We start from the raw sequence: 16,650 nt of genomic DNA, 5'->3' as shown, positions 1-16,650 counted from the left end.
ACCGAAAAGGCGTTTTATTTTTGCCTGATTTAATGTGCATTTGTTCTGTTAACGTAAAGCATTATTGCCTTTAAGTAATAAAAAGATGAATTACTTGTTTTGTTGTGGCAGTTGCAATGAATGGTGAGACATAAATCTGATAATGAGTGTTCTGGACCACGGCTTCGACATGACAACTAACTATAATATTTCACTGTGGTCTTTGACAAAACAAAGAGCAGCTTGTGATTTTACTTTCACAGTTTTGCAGTGTTATGAATATAGTAAAAAAAAAAATCCCTGACGTTCAGTACGTTGTAAATAAAGTTGACCTAAGCTGTGACGGCTGAAGAAACGTGCATCTCGCCGGTGCTGATAACAAATCTTCTTTTCTTCAATCTGCACTACTGTTATGTGTGTAACGGTGTTGGAACTAAGATATACAATTGAGGCTGTGCAGCGTACTCTTTTCACTTTATTTTTAAGCTGCATCATTTCTCTTCACAAGACAAAGGGGAACAGGGAGAGGACAGACTTGGTTGGTTTGGCTCAGAGAGTCAGTATTAGTATTCATAGTCATAGAGAGGTTTTATGACCGTATTTTTCTTTTTATGTTCTCTGGGCCTTGGTCGCAGACAGCTTAGCCCCACCCTCTCATATCTCTTTCCCTGACTGCTCTTTCTTTCTCTCTCTCTCTCGTTGTTGCCTTTTCTTCCTTCTCCCGCGTATATGCATATGCATCTCCGCACACACACACACACACACACACACACACAAACACGCGCGCGCACACACAGACAGGTCAGAACGAAAGAGATGAGAATGGATAAAGGGAGCTTTTCGACTGCATCAAAGTTTAAAGACAGATTGCTGTAATTTCCCAGGCAGAGTCTTTGGATACGACAGAACACGCCTGGGACACCAGAATAGCTTTAACCTTCTAATGGGTACAGTTATCTCATAAGGATGGAAATAGGATTTGGGGCCATTTGCACTGGCATGCCTCTGTTGTGCTGCCTAATTTGTTTTCTGTAATGTATTCCCACAAATAATAGACCAAGCAGTCTGCATACTTAAGTTGGGATACTTTAAAATTTTAGTTTCTGAAATATTTATTCCGGTCTAAAATATTTAATAGTCACGTTGAGAATAACCTGTTTAATTCAACACAAAGTAACTACAAATGAAGGGGAACAACTAAAATAAAAAGTAGCTTTTAGTTTGGATATACATAAATACAAATAAATAAATCAATAAATATGGATTTTTGTTTTTTTACACGTTTTTAATTGTCCTACTCAGTGGCCCATTCTTTGACTCCGAGAATGCTAGTTTAATACCTGTATTTTTATTTTTAATGTTGAAATTTTGCATTTGCTGCACAGTTTCTTAGTTTTTGTTTTCATATTTTTACCTCTGTGTGAATCTGGATGCTTCCTCACTCAGTAAAGGATATTTGTATTGCCTTGTTGCTGAAATTGTGCTATATAAATAAAATTACCTTAACCTTTTTTATTTTAAATACATACAGACAGAAAAACAGATTAAACTGAAACGGTACAAATGAGCTGAACCTTAATTTTCAGATTTTTAAAGTAAAAGGGGAAAGGTTTTTCAAAATATGTGTTTCATTAGCATTTACAAAGACCACAGGTTCTGTTGGCTTGCTTATGTTTTTGTGGTTTTAAATGTGCTGCCAGGTTTTGTGGAAACATGTTGCAGAATAGTGCACACATAATGTTCCACATTTCTGCTTTCAGCACCAGTTCCACATTTATCTCAGTTGGGTCATAAATCCACGTTGCACAGCTATAAACGATCCTCAGAATGACCGTGGAGGAAGGAATAAAGTGGAAGCCGGTACGTTTAAAATCGGGATGTGGACTGGTGATGGGTAAAGTGACCATCAGTAACATTAACAGGAAAAATCGGTGGTTGTGTTCTGAACTTGAATCTTCTTCAGAACATATTTTTATTTGCTCCGTCACCTGCTGCGTCAGTGTCTACGCCATCTTCCTATATAATTGTGGCTCTTGCGTTTACCACTTCACCCACTCGTGTTTTAACATTATTATGAGTTCTGTAATATTCTAAATTACTGAAGCAGTGACTCACATTGATCCTGGGATTCCCTCAGATATGTCTCTCTGTTCACCTCGCTTTGCATGTTCACCTACTTCTGTGTCAGTTTCTTAAAAAAAAGAAAAGAGGATTGTGGTGAGATCAGGACTTTAAACGGTAATCTGATGTGTTAGTTTAATGTGGAGTTTTAATGAAATGTTTATTAATCAGAGGCAGTTTTGGACAGTTTATATATTTGCTTCATGTCTGTTTTGTTTTGCTTTGCTGACTTTTTTAGGGAAGGAGTGGGATTCAGCCACTCCTTTCTGTAAATAACACTAGAGGGAAGCTCCCTACTATCCTGATCCTTTTTCTTTTTCCATTTTTCTGCTCATTGTTGATCATTTGAAATGTATTTTATTTCCTTCTTATCATGAAAAGTGAAATAGTGCTCCAGTCAATGAAACTGAGCTAGATTGAAATTATTTGTTTACTAAGTTCTGCCGAACTGCGCTACTTGCCAGAAACTGAACGAGAAAACCCACACACACATTTAAAGTTTCTTAGCATGAAAAAATTTAATCCCAATTAGTCTGAGTTCACATGACACTTTTTTCTAAGTGTAGACCCATAGAATCACTTGGTCAGCTCTGCACTGAAAGTTTTACATGTACTTTCCCAAGAATCTTTTTTTTTTTTTTTTTGCAATATTTTATATCTTCATTTATATTCATTCAGAAGCTCATCTTTAAAGGTTCACAAACTTTGATCTTCAGTTTTTTTCCATTGAAAAGCTTTGGCTCCAGCGTTGGTTAGAGTAAGGAGCTCTGTCATCTGGGAGCTCTGAGTAGACTTGCTGCTCTCCCCCATTGAAAGTGGTTGATTTAGGCAGTTCAGGCGATTAATCAGGATGGCTGCTGGCGTCTCCTTTTGAAGTTTTTTTCAGGATCAGATTGAGAACATGCTGTGAGGGACTATAGGATCCAACAGAATGAGCAGGAGAGTTTCTCTGGGGTGAGGAATGCTCGAGTTTCCCCCCTGGACCTCAGAGAAGTAAAATATAGGTTGAGGTTTTTTGACATCTTTAGTCAGGGTGGCATATTTATTCACCTATTTGTAATACGCGCCTACAGGGTTTTTTTTTTCTTTTTCTGGAATGTAAAAGGTGAATATTTGCTTCAAGCTTTGCTGCGGTTTCTAAGTGCACTTTAGTCCCAACACAGAGAACTTTAAGAGACATACTCTCACAGACACCCGGATACACATCACACACAAACACTAAAAGAAAAATACCCGAAAAATCCATCTTATTTCCCAACGGAGAAGTTTTTGATTCTTCCTGTGCTTTCTCTGCTGGATGCACGGACTTATGTCTGCTTGTCAGGTCCCCGTCTGTCTGAACATTTCCTTTTAGAGGACCATCCTGACTGTATCTGAGAAAACCGCTTTCTCCCTTCCCCCGAGGCATCCGTGTCCACAGAGGTTCAGAGAAAAAGACAACAGGCTTTCGACCTGCTACAATACTAACAAGGCTCTTTGAAATGACCCCTACTGTCTGTATCTCTCAAGCTATTTCCTCATTTCTTTATGCTCCTCAAGTTTCCCCTGGCCATCGAGAATTGAAAGCACCTTATTTGCCCAGCCTGCCTGTTGACAAAGCATTTTTCTTTTCCCCCCTCACCAACAGAAAGGTTCTGCCCTGGAGTTGCGGAGGCAGCAGTTTGAGGTTTTTCTTGTGCTGGCCCTGCGGGGAGGGAAGGGCTATGACACTATTAGTCACCTCTGACACAGCACAGCCTCTGCCTGTAAACCAGATGGAAAGAAAGTGTAAATGAGATAGCTGCCTCATGGTGGGAGAATGAATGTGCCACCTATGAGCCTCCATGCCTCTTGCTCACCACCAAGCGGGAATTCGGTTTGCAAAGTCACAAAAAGCAAAAGCTGTTGATCTGAACATCGCAAAGCTGATGCGTGACATGCTCTCGGCTCTGCTGTTCTGGTGAAATCCCACAGATCAGGTCAAGATTGTGATTGATCACTTGTACTGTGCTGAAGAAAAAGCAGCATTAACTGTTGACTGCAGTGATTTAACTTTGCTTACACTGCCGTGATTGAATGCGAGACTTAATCCCGTGTGACGTGAATGTTCATTTACCATGTCTGGGCTGTCTGCTCAGTAAGAGAGCGGTCTTCAGGAACCCTCAGTTTTTTTTGGGGGGTGGACGGGGGGCTGTGTGTCTTGAACAACAGCAGAGGAGTAGAGTGGAAGCTGCGCCTATATCTGCCTGCCTGCCTCTCTCTTTCCTTATCTCTGTGTTTGTACACTGTGTGCCAAGATCCAATCAATAGCCACTCCAGCCGTGGAGAGAGAAGAAGGTCAGCAGCCACACTGGAAGAGCCTGGGTAGGCAAACAGAAAACAACATGCTTCAATCTGGGCTCTGTGGACTGCCGTTGTGTTAACGGGAGACCTGTTCCACCTGGACTTTTCACAGTCAAATGTAGCATTGGCTTTTGCACGTGTCATGCATCGTCATCGACTCTCAGACCAGCATCTGCTGTAGCAAAGTACCAGTTTTAATTACCCTGACTAATTAATGGCAGCCTTTTCTGTTAACCGACTCCAGCGTTTGAGTTCTTGACACAGACACGGTTCTGTGAATGGCTCTGTGATCGGTTTGTAATAAAGAGAGCCCTCCATTTACAGAGTGTTATTCAAAGACCAGCTGCAGAACGGTCATCAACTCTCCGCTGTGTGGGTGAGGTGCTAGTGCAAAGTGAAGCCACGTGGCAGACTATTTCTCTGTTTATTTCTAGACAGTGGCCGTTCCAGCAAAACCTGGTGGACAGCCACAGAATCACAAATTGAGACTAAAAAGCTTCTGTAAGTTTTGGATCTGTGGAATTGCCTGGACTCTATGCGTGATGTGGTGATGATGAGGGTGATGGTCATAAAAAAAAGTTTTCAACTTGGGATATTTGCAAAATTCTTCTGGTGAAAAGTTTCCTGAAATTATCCTTCTCTTGGCAACCGTGTTGACTTGGTCTGAAAACTTAAGACGGATAGAAATGTAAAAATAAAAAACAAGAAAACAATATTTTGTAAACATATCTGTAATATCACCCTGAATTTCCAGTTGACCTCTACATTAGAAGCGTTACTCATATGAACAGCAAGTGTTTCTAACTTATGTTTTTAGTTTGTTTTCTTTGTTAACTGAAACTTGCCATTTCATTTTTAGACCATATATCTGCCACCAATTTTTCTCTGTCTACCTAAGGAATATTAGCATTTTGCATGCGTGATGCTAGTTCACATCTGGAAGAAAAAAGTCCCTTTATCATCTGGTTATATGTTAATCTCTGCCTACAGCAGCTGGGCATCAGAACTGTGAAGAAATTCTTTGTACATGGAAAGGTCATCTCTGTATTGGTACATGTTTCTTGGCAACTGATATTTTTCCCCCCCCCTTCCTATTTAACTTAATTAGCAAATGACCCCTGATATATCAGATACATGCATGTGAATATCTTTAGGTTATCACAAGAATCTCTGAGAAAAGGTTGAAGCGGCAGTAGACTGTCTTTTGGCCTCAGACAGCTGAGTAGGAAGGTGATCCAGGGGGAGCCGAAGATAAGCAGGTTTATGATCTATGTCCTTATGTTATAGTGCTGCATGGCATCTTATCTCCAGCTAATGGTTCCCCCAGGATACTTGCTGCTTTGTTACGCATCTCCAGCCTTGCATCTCTCCCATCTCTCTGGTGACGAAGAACGCAGTAATGAAGGAGAGGACATGAGGGCTGGATAGGAGGTGGGGCGTGGGGGTGCGTGAGCCAGGCTCCTGATGTGCAGCTCGCTGTGAACAGGAGGAAGTGCAGTTTGTCTTTCTGTGATATGTTTAACTTTACAGCGCAGCTCAGCTGTGTGTGCACTTAAAAATAATATGCTCAATAAATAGATTGAAAGTACCACAGGTGAGGGTGAAATTGTTTTAGGTGACGATCACTCAGTCTTGACCCCTTGTTGATCCTTATTATAATGCTGGCGTTAAAGCACACAAATTTTGGGCTACTCAGACAGAGATAATATTTATTTAGGAAAATGGAACGTATTCACACCTTAATGGCTTCGCAGTCTGTCTCCGCTCTATCCCTCTCCCAGCTTCTTTTGTCCTCTTCTGCGTTTGCATGAATAGGAATTAAGCTAATGAAAAGATCTCTGAAATGGCTGCTGTCTCGGGGCATGCAGTTCATTGAAGTGGAGCTCTCTGGTGGGTTGATAGTTCAGAACCCGCTTCATAAAATTAAATAAAAAGATTAACATTATCCCAAACTGATCCTTTGTGGCTGATAGCAGACATCTTTCTTTCTGTCTCTCGTCGTCTCCCCTCCTTCTTCAGCGTCGGAGGGAAATCTATTCCCATCCTTGCAGCTGTGTTACAGCCGTCTTTCTGTCCTCCACTGCCAATGGAAATTTACTCTCCCTGCTTCTGAGACGACTCCATGGATGGAGCGTTGAGCAACCAGCGCTCACTCCATCTCATTTGGGTGTCAGGGCTCGTTTCCCAAAGGGGACACAATGAGGAGCAAAACAGATAGCATTTAAGTCGTTTAATAAATCAGAATACACCTTTCTGACAGTGTAATTGCATCCCGTTGCCTGGCCCGAACTCAACCGTACGCACGGCAAGAGGGGAGAAAACAAGAGCGCGAGTGCTGAGTAACGTAGAGCGGGCTATACAGTAAATCATTTGTTGGAGGGAAAAGAATGAAAATTAATGAAAAAAAGAGTTGCCTGCCCTCCAAAAGCAGCCAAGCTTGAAATTCACTTTGAGGGAAACTTAATTTGTTGTAAATGGGCAAAAAACATATTACTGCGAAACGCGTGGCAGGGGGTGCACGGTGTGTCCGTCTGCTGCGTTTGTCTGTCGGCATGTGTTTGTGGCAGATGAGGAACGCCATGCTCTGAATAGCTCAGCTGAGCAGGGGGAGACACAGGAGCCTGTTAATAACTCCAGTAACAGCATTCTCTTTCTACATGACTGCTCTCCAGAACTCACTTCGAGCACGTCTGAATACAACTCAGGGATGTGGAGGAGAACTTGTCAAAAGTTACTTGAGAGGAATAAACTTAGGCCTGTTCACTTCTGACTGGTGCATCAGTTTTGGTTTTTATCTGTGTGGATGTATATGTGCCAATACGCAGTTTTGTTTATGCCTCACATTTCTTCTTTGTTTTTTCTTTTTTTTTTCTGAGACTGTTCTGACACAATGCTGACTTTATTGGTTGGACATCCAGCCAGTACATGGAAGCTGGCAGGAGAAATGTTTTCATAGGAATACCTTTCAGAAAGATGTCACAAAAAACAAATTTGTCAACAACAACAAACAAGTTCGTCAAACTGATTTTCATATCAGACAATGATTATGTGAATTTATCCACTCACCTGTTTTCAGAATTTGATTTAATTTAGTAAGAGGGAAAAAAAAAAAGCTGTCAAAACCATTTTGATCCTATGGAAAAATATAACTTTTCCCAGTTATATTTTTCGGGGAAAGTTAATGTGGCTAATTAACTGTGATTAGCCAAATCTTTTGGAAAAATTTCACTTGGCCTGATTACTTCCTGCAAGCTGCAATAAAGAAATCACTTAAATAGAGCCTGTCTAGCAACCTGAGGGAGGCTAAAGCACATAAACAATAAAGCTAAGAATAGCTTATGACTGTAACCAGTACAAATGATTTGTAAGTTTTTGGAAATTCAGTGAACCAAAGAAAGGGCCATCATTCATAAAGAGTAAAGACTGTGAAGGTTCCCACAGTAACAAGCCTTCCTTATTTCTTCAAGAGTGTGACATCCAAATAGTCACTAAAGGAAAATATCCAGTTGTTAGTTTCAGCTCTAGCTCAAACCTTCTTGGGTTATGCAGCAAATTATATTGATCTTGAAGAGCTCACAAAATATATTTGGAGTTGACCTAGTCAAAGTCTGGACTTGAATCCAATTGAAATTCCATCCATCCATCCATTTTCTTACGCCCTTGTCCCTTACTGGGGTCAGGAGGGGTGCTGGTGCCTCTCCAGCTAACGTTCCGGGCGAGAGGCGGGGTCACCCTGGACAGGTCTCCAGTCTGTCGCAGTCCAATTGAAATTCTATTGTGTAAAACCAAACTCCTCAATGTAGCTTAATTAAAATTACTCTGCAAAGAAAAGTGGGCAGTTTTGTGGAGACTAAATCTGACACAAACACGTTATTCTCATTGTTTAGACAACTGCAGTTCTTCACTGTGAAATTAAATCCTATTACTTCTCCGTAGTCAAACAACTTTCAGGGCTCTTGTGAAATTTGTTGCTTGCATTTTGTACTGTCAACATGGTCTGAACACGTAGGGCATTTCTGCTGGGCTGGTTTTCTTCTGAATCCCTGATACAGGGGATTGATTCAGTCCAATAAATTTAGTGATAAGCTTGAGCTGAAAGCCAAGCATGACTGACAGGTCAGGGTTAAACTGTAGGATTGCAGACTTGCTGCAGTTTTATCCTCGCCTCCAGCTATGGACCTCACTACTCTACAACTGCGTGCGCTACAGATTCTCTGTGAAGCAGATCAGGAGTCACATATGATCCAATTATTGACCCGAGCCGCTCGACTTCACTTTTCTCAACGTTCCCACTTCATCTCGGCCTAAAGGCTGTGAATGCTTTACATTCTCATAAGCAGAGAGAGTTTACCTATAGCTCGTGTTGTCAGCATACTCAGTGATACTATTATTGGATCCCAAAGGATCCTTGTTTTTATTTTAAAAAACAATACCAGAATAAATGAAAGGTTTTCCTACCGTTGATATGACACAACAACTAAACGAGTTATGTGGAGAATATAAAAAGAGATGTTTAATTGAATTTCAGCATTTAGTCTTTGTTGGTAGGAGACTGTCGGTGTCCAGCGTCTTGACTTGGCATTATTTTTTTTCACTCTAGAAAAGTTCTTCAAGTAGATTGTATTGCAAGGAGATCCCTTGTCCAGACCCCACAGATTCTGCCTGGACTATACTTGGATCTCGTCATCAAGAGGTGTCCTGTAATCTTTGAATGCATCCTTTCTCCACAACATCTGAATCAAGTGGCTGGATTCCCTCTTCAGTGTGTCATTCAGGCCTGCAGAGGCCTGCTAACTAGCCATCCATTTGATTCAAAGAAGGGATGCGTCCGATATTTGCAGGATATTAGCTCCCGAGGACTAGACCGGGGCTCCCATAAACTTTTCTTAGTCACCCCTGCAGCTTCTTTTTTTGTCCCTGGATACTTTCTTGACCAGTTTGTCTAATGGAAATAGCAGAAAATGTTCAAAAAATATATGTTTTTTTGAGCACAAAAAAGTAGGGTAAAAAGTCATTATCGCAATTGCGTATTTTCCTTATGTCATGCAGTCCAGTTGAACTCTATTTCTAGAAAGTCACATTCATGATGTTTACTGAAGGAGACTTGAGTTCTCTTATTAAATCAAATCCCATTCCAAAATGTTTCCTCTTAGATTCTACAGGATAAATTTCACACTCAAGATAGAAAAGGTTTTTAAATTGTCTGTCATAGTCGAGTGTGTGTACTTTTCTTCGGAAAACGATGTATGCATCTGAGCAGGCGGTCTATGCTGAACTGTACTATTCCTGCTAAATAAATTGATTTCATTGCTATTAAGGCAGGAAATGACCAGCAGTGTCAGTATTTGCAGATTTAATACGATCTTCCCTGTGTAACTTGCTCAAGCTTTTGCTGCTCTTTCCAGTCTGCTGCCCTGTCACCCATCCTTTAGGAAACGCTTTGACTCCCCAGCCCCCCCCAGGCACGGCCCCTCTGACTTAGTCCAGCAGCTCGGCACGCCTGGGGGCCTCAGATAGCAACAAGCCCTAGCCAGATCACTGGCCTCCCTGCGCTTACAGGGACTTTTACCCACCATGCTTTTTCTCAAAACATGTCTTTTTTCTTTTTAATTCCTTATTTTACAAAATATGTTTTTACTTTGTCTCTTTTTTTTTTTAATTGAAAACAAAAAATGAGGAAAGCTATTGAAGTGGTCCGATTTTCTTTTTTTTTTCCCATCGGCTTTGCAATTTCTCTTAAAGTCTCACGTTCTTACTTTGCCACTGTAGTAAGTGTGTCTATGTGCATCTTTTCCCCCGTGGTTTAGTGCAAGCGTGAGGAAGATGGATGCCAGAGTCGCACTCTTTCTCCTAGGGTACCATGTCTCCCTTCTCTCTCCTGTCTGGGCTCGTCTGCACCTGCATATTATGATATAGTGCCTGTGTTCAGCCAGTCGATTGCCTTTAACAGGGCTCGGGCTCACTGGCCAAATTGAAAGGAATGGGGGCCTCCTTTTTATCAGAGTCACGGCAGAGCAGAGTGCAGGGCCCACAGGGCGCTCAGGGACGTGGAGGAGATGTGTGGGTTCTCTTTCTCTTGCGCTCTCCCTCACAATTGCTGCCTCTTGTAGTCCCTTTCTTTCATTCCCTTTTCTATTTCTTTGTTTCATTGTTTGATGCCATCTGATGGCTGTGGAAACATTTCACGGGAAATGAGTATTCTGTTTCCCATCAATCCTTTTCTCCATCTCCATGCTGGAGTTTCCTATTGATAGCGAAGGGAGAAAGAAAATCAACACTAGTCTCAGAGAAAAATGTCTTAATTTTCCATTTCTTTGCCTCATACTTTTGAGACATGTCATATGTGTATTCCTTTCCTTTTCAAGTTTGTCTCCTCGATTCTTTTGTTGAAGACTGAGCTTGAAAGGAACCATGTCTTTAATGAACAATTCCTGTGTAGGTCTGCTTTAATGAGAAAGCAACACTCACATATACTTTCAGCTTGTTATGTAGTGTGAAATGGCAGCTAGATATAAAAAAAAAATGTGCCTTGATGTGAAAGGAACACCGAGAAACTCATTCTGATTCCTGTACATTAACACAAACATTGTTGATTATGAAGAAGGGCTAATTATTTCAAAAGGAAATAAACAAATTCCATGAAACCGCGAATATGTTGTTAAACTGGCCCAAAAGAACTCATAATTTTAAAAGGTGTTCCCAAATGTGCTTTCCTTGCCTTTGCTGTATTCATCACAATTTAATTTGCTTACATATTTTTAAAGATACAGCAACACAAGGTTTTAGATTCTTTCTTATAAGACCAAAACCAAGTTATATTGTCCAGTTGCTGTTAATTTGCTTTAAGATTCTTGTACCGTCTATTCAACCATTCGACTTCGGCTCCAGCTTCATCAGTTTTATGGTGGAGGCATATGCTGTTCACTGGAGACCACCTTGCCTAACTCAACTGGTTTAAAAGACAAACAGCTCATCTGTCTGAAATCTGAAAAGCGACACAGTGCTAGAATGAACCAACGCACAGAGATGAAAGGAGCGTTGGTGTTCTTGTGGCTGTAATTTATACTCTGCTCCTTGAGCGTTAATGCCAGTTCCCTTTTGGCTCTTCTCCTTTGTTTACGTTTTAATGATGTTTTTTAATATCTCTTTCTCTTCCTCACTGTTTATTACATGCTGTTTTTATTTTAATTACGTAAAGCACTTTGAAATGCCTTGCTGCTGAAAATGTGCTATACAAATAAAATTTGATTGATTGATTGATTGTCAAGTCTCACTTTAGTCAGTTAATGTCTGGTTCACCTCTGGCCAAGCTGGTGTGTCTCCAATGCTGTCTGTCCCTTTCTACTGGGGACGTGAACATGGGCAGGTTGAGAGCACACAGGAGCTGAGACTGACATGCCAACGATGTCATTTGAAGGGACGCTGAGCAGTGGAGAAGCTCGACGTTTTGTTTTTGATGGACTCAAATTAACACAGATATTTCATTTTGTCATAGGAGTTCATTGCTGGAATTATTAATAGTTGCAGCATGTGCAGCTAATCAGTTAATCTAAATAAAAAACCCCGATGAGATAAGTTTGCTTTACTTACAAATCTATCTATATTGTGACTATACTGTAACACAACATAACATAGTGAAAACCTGGTGGACTGTAATTATGTTGTCACTTAAAGTGTGTTTCTAAAACCTTTGATTAGTTATGTCACTTTTGTGTAGTGGGATCCTGTTGCCGCCTGCTGGCTCAGTTTGAGTTTCACCAAATCAAATCACTTTCCTCTAATAAAACTATCATCTGAGTTTGCACTTCCTTGCTTCAACAGTTGAAATCAATTTTTTTGTCAAATGTCTCATTTCCATGTTTTTTTTTTTATTTTTTTTTTTAGTATTTTGAACTTTTCTTCAGCTCTCTGTCAATCATGTGAGGCAGAAAAAGAATGATAGTAGACTGGCGATATTGAAGAAGACTTGGAAGCAGCTGAACTGACGTTTGTGTGCTAAATTTTTAAAAGAATGCCTTGAAGATCAGTCCGCATTGGTTAGATTGTTGTGACACTTGACTGCTTTTTCTCGAATGCACGTTTATGAAGATTTAATTTCTGTACACAACACATTTTAATGCGATGCCACAGGTGAATGGCACAAGGGATTACTGGTGACAATGAATACAATAAAAACAGGGGGCAGATTAATAACATGAAACATGATGAACCCAAAAAAGGCTAAGAAAAAAACACTAAATGCACAAATAAAAACAATGCAAGAATAAACTAAGGAATTAAACACAGAGCAAACCAGTATGACAAAACCTTTTGGGCATTCAGGAAATGAACAGCATATGAGAAGACCTAAAGAGATTTAAAAACACAGTGGATCATAATAGAGAAAAAGTGAACATAACTATGAAAACAGACCTCAGGGAAAGAGCTAATATGACAGAAACCATGCAGATATGGGTAGAGTAACTAAAAATGATACGCAAGCAGGAGTATTGATACTTCATATTGATATTACTCATGTAAAAGTAAAAAGCACTTTTTTTCCCCAAGTAAATGCAACAGAGAAAAAGTAATTAGTTACTATGTGCTCAAAGATACTTTGAACTGGTCTCAATTGGATTCGATTTAATGAATTTACTGATTTACTGATCTGTAAATCGACAGATCTACATAAAAATATTATGTACGTTTTTGTCCCATATTTTTATGACTTTAAGGGGACTGCAACATTTATTTTTTTCCCACTTACACAACAATGCAAAGAAATGAGGCTTTTTCTCAAGCTTTAGTTTCTCTTTTCTTCAGCAAAAAAAACCCCCCACAACAATAACATCAAAAGCAAGGGTATCAGAGGAGAAAAGGGAAGATCTCTTAAACAACAGTCCAGTGTTTCCTGATTGCTGTGGGTTGGATAAAGTCTCCCTGTAGGATGCCAGCTGTCAAACTGCCTGTATGAATTCAGAGAAGACACTCGAGAGGTACATAACGGCTTGTCAGGGTCTCTGCCAATGTCCATCTTCTTTCATTCATGGATCAATAGTTGTCTTTATTTTTGATTCTTTCTCCGACTTGTTCTTCTGTCTCTCTACATCCCTCTATTTGTCTTTGACAGAGCAGCCTTAAATGTCTGCTTTAACTAGCTGCTCACAGCCCTCCTCAAAACACATTTACATACACATCAATCACGCTGTCAAAGGTAAAGGCATGACGCCGTGTAAAAACCTGAATTGGATTATGGCCTTGTCTCATCCCTGACACTGATTGCTTGGCTGGCTGGCTGACAGGCCTGTTGATTTGCAAGCTAAACAGCCTGAAATGTTATGGGCTGCAATTTTTCCCCTTTGTGGTGATTGTTTGCTGCATGCAGATTTAACTTAGGAAAAACAAGCTCTGCAATTCCAAGAAGTAACTTGTGCTCTTAAGTGTTGCACTAACTAGATGCATTAAATTGAGAAAATGACTGTTCGTGAAATACAACATACCAATATGGAAGTTACAATATTAAATGAGTAAAATAATCAAATTGCTTACACACAGCAAAAAAAAAAAGTACCTTCAAAAACCATAACTGAACCCCTTCACAATATTCACATGAAAATATTTCATCCTTTGCATTAAAGTTCTCCCAGTAATCCTTATTTGCATATGGTTTGTAAATAAATATTTTGAATATTCATTCAGCTGTTTTAGCTTGACGACAAAACGTTACAGTTCTTATTGTTCTGCTTTTGTCTCACTGATGGTAATGGATGCACAGGCAGAAATGATAAATGGATAGGTTATAATTAACTTCTTTACGAAATCATCCCCATCTTTGGTGTCCTTGGACGTCTGGTTTAAAGTTGGACTGTGTCAAACAAACTGGGAGGACAATGTGTATTCGTTTGACTTAGCCATAAATTATTTCAGGCAATAAAGTGGAAACTCTGGTTGGGACAAAATCAGTAACTGTAAAAGGTGAAAATTATGACAGGTTATTTTAGCTAGGCTAAGAAAAAGATATGTTATGCATAAGTTAAGGAATTTCTTCTAATATTTGAAGATTTCTTTTACTCTTCTAATATTATGACTTTATTCTCGTAATTATTTTTTTTCTTAATCTGGCCTTAATACTCCATCGTAGAAAATGAAGTACCCAAAACATCATTGGTGAGGTAAAGTGTACATAATCATATCTTCTAGATAGTGAAAGACAATATTATTTCACTGCACTTAAAGCCACTGGATTCCAGGTCTCAGATGGTTTCATACCCAAACGCAAGGCTGTGATGAAGACATCAACCAAGCTGTACCGCGAAAACAAATAGGAAAATTTAGCTTGGTATTAGGCTGGAAATTTTAGAAACCTACATGAAAATGTTACAATTTGCATAGAAACATGAAGATAACACACTTAAGGAGCATTTTACACAGTTTGTCTTTAAAAAAAGTTGATTTGGGGTTTAGTTGCTGTTTAAGTGATTTAGATCAATGTCAGAAAAACTTATTCTGAACCTGATACTGATTCCTGGAATCTGCACACTTTTTACTTTAGTCACAAGAAACCATACATGCTTCCTAGGGAGCACAGAAAACGGGAAAGATTATATATGCAGGAGTTGTGGAAGTAGAAAGTGAGTAATATAATGTTGTGACATATAACTGCTTACCTCAGTGTGACTGAGGATGACCTACTAAAATGTTTCTTGGTGATGTAAAGCAGTGCATGCTGATGAAATGTGATAGAAACCCATCTGGATGGAATCCCAGTTTTCTATCAGTCACAGAGTGGCGAACCAGCCCACCACACATGAATCCCTAAACGTTCATACAGCTCTAATGGCAGCATTTTCACTGCTTTTATCGGAGATAAGTCACAATTAGTCCCACTATAAACACTGAGAAACATGTGATGTGTTTTCAACTCATCTTAGGCACTTGAAAATACGTCTTCATATTTCAACAGGCCCCTCGTTATTGGTCAATGTTAAAAAAAAAAAAAAAGCCAATTAACCAGCAGCATGTGGCCTAGTGAAACATTTTTCATTAAAAAATTTAAAGGTCCTCTGAAGTTGAGTTCAAACACTCGAGCCTGAGGTTAAGGGCCAGGAATGTGAGAAGAAGGAGGAACGGACTGGCATAAGAAGCCCTCTGTGGCCGAGGCTGAGAGGCAGCAGCGTGTATCACCAGACTCATCATCACGGCTCATTTGAGTGTTTGATCCCAGCAAAGGCACTCAATCCTAGACGAAAAGTTCATACCGCCCAAGGGTGGCATCTACGTAGCTTATGCTGGCAAACACAGTATGGTGAGAAAAGGAAGCTTAACCCCCAAGAAATTACCATCTGCCAGCCTTATTCCCTCTTTCAGATGCTGGTAATTACTCTGTAGTGTAAATGCTATTTTTTGCCGTATATTTGTATTGAGTGGGAAAACTTCATGAGAGCTCATGCTTCCTAATTAGTGTATATTTATGGCAATTAAATGTTCTGCTTTTGCGGCTTGGATGAGATTAACTAAAGGAATTCTTAATGTCTGACCCTGAGATATGTACTTTTCAACTAATGCTGCTTTGAATACCAACAACATCTGTCCTAAGCATTAGTAGCTTTTTTCGGTGTGATATCCACACTGCTTTTACGCCGCAACACAGTTGCATGAAGAGAAGATGGTTCAATCTACAGGTGGAACCAGTAAGTAGAAGTCAGTCATAAAAAGTTGACTGATATCACATTATTTTCACCATTAAGTGAGACGATCTTTGCAATGTTATTAGTCTCTTCTCCGTGTTATGCCAGTGTCTTACGGCAGAGAGCTTGACCACGTATATTTCACTATCCAATTATCAGGTGAAATTGGCTGTTTAATTTTACAGCCTCAGTGAAGGCGCTTTCTCTCTCTCTCTTTATCTCAAAATGACGGCGGCTCAGTTAGTCCCCGAACATCACCCTGGGCAGCCTGCTCATCTGAGACGGCGTTAATGTGTGTACGTCTGAGTCTGCACAGGTTTGTGTGTGTGTGTGTGTGTGTGTGTGTGTGTGTTTGTAAAGTGTACTGAAAGCACCAAAGAATTATAAATCAAACAAGGTGATGATAACTTTGGTGTTGACATTGTGATCCATCGTCTTTCCTCCGCACTGACTGTTTCGTTTTGACCACCAGCAGGCTGCGACCGAGAGGCTTTCTACCAAAATATAATTGTTTAGAAGTAATGAGGTGGAAAAAAGGACAGAGAAGAGGAGAATCACAAGA

At 40.0% G+C, this 16,650-nt stretch overlaps 1 protein-coding gene across 1 annotated transcript in view; it reads left to right on the top strand.

Annotated features, from left to right (window-relative positions):
• Positions 1-16,650, top strand: part of agbl4 (AGBL carboxypeptidase 4) — a 303,338-nt gene that overhangs the window by 163,928 nt on the left and 122,760 nt on the right. The gene's annotated exons all lie outside the window — the stretch shown is intronic.

Source organism: Poecilia formosa, unplaced genomic scaffold (assembly GCF_000485575.1).
Source record: "Poecilia formosa unplaced genomic scaffold, Poecilia_formosa-5.1.2 Scaffold52, whole genome shotgun sequence".
Classification (NCBI taxonomy): domain Eukaryota; kingdom Metazoa; phylum Chordata; class Actinopteri; order Cyprinodontiformes; family Poeciliidae; genus Poecilia; species Poecilia formosa.
Note: the sequence above shows the minus strand (reverse complement) of the source record. Positions and strands in the feature narration are given on the sequence as shown.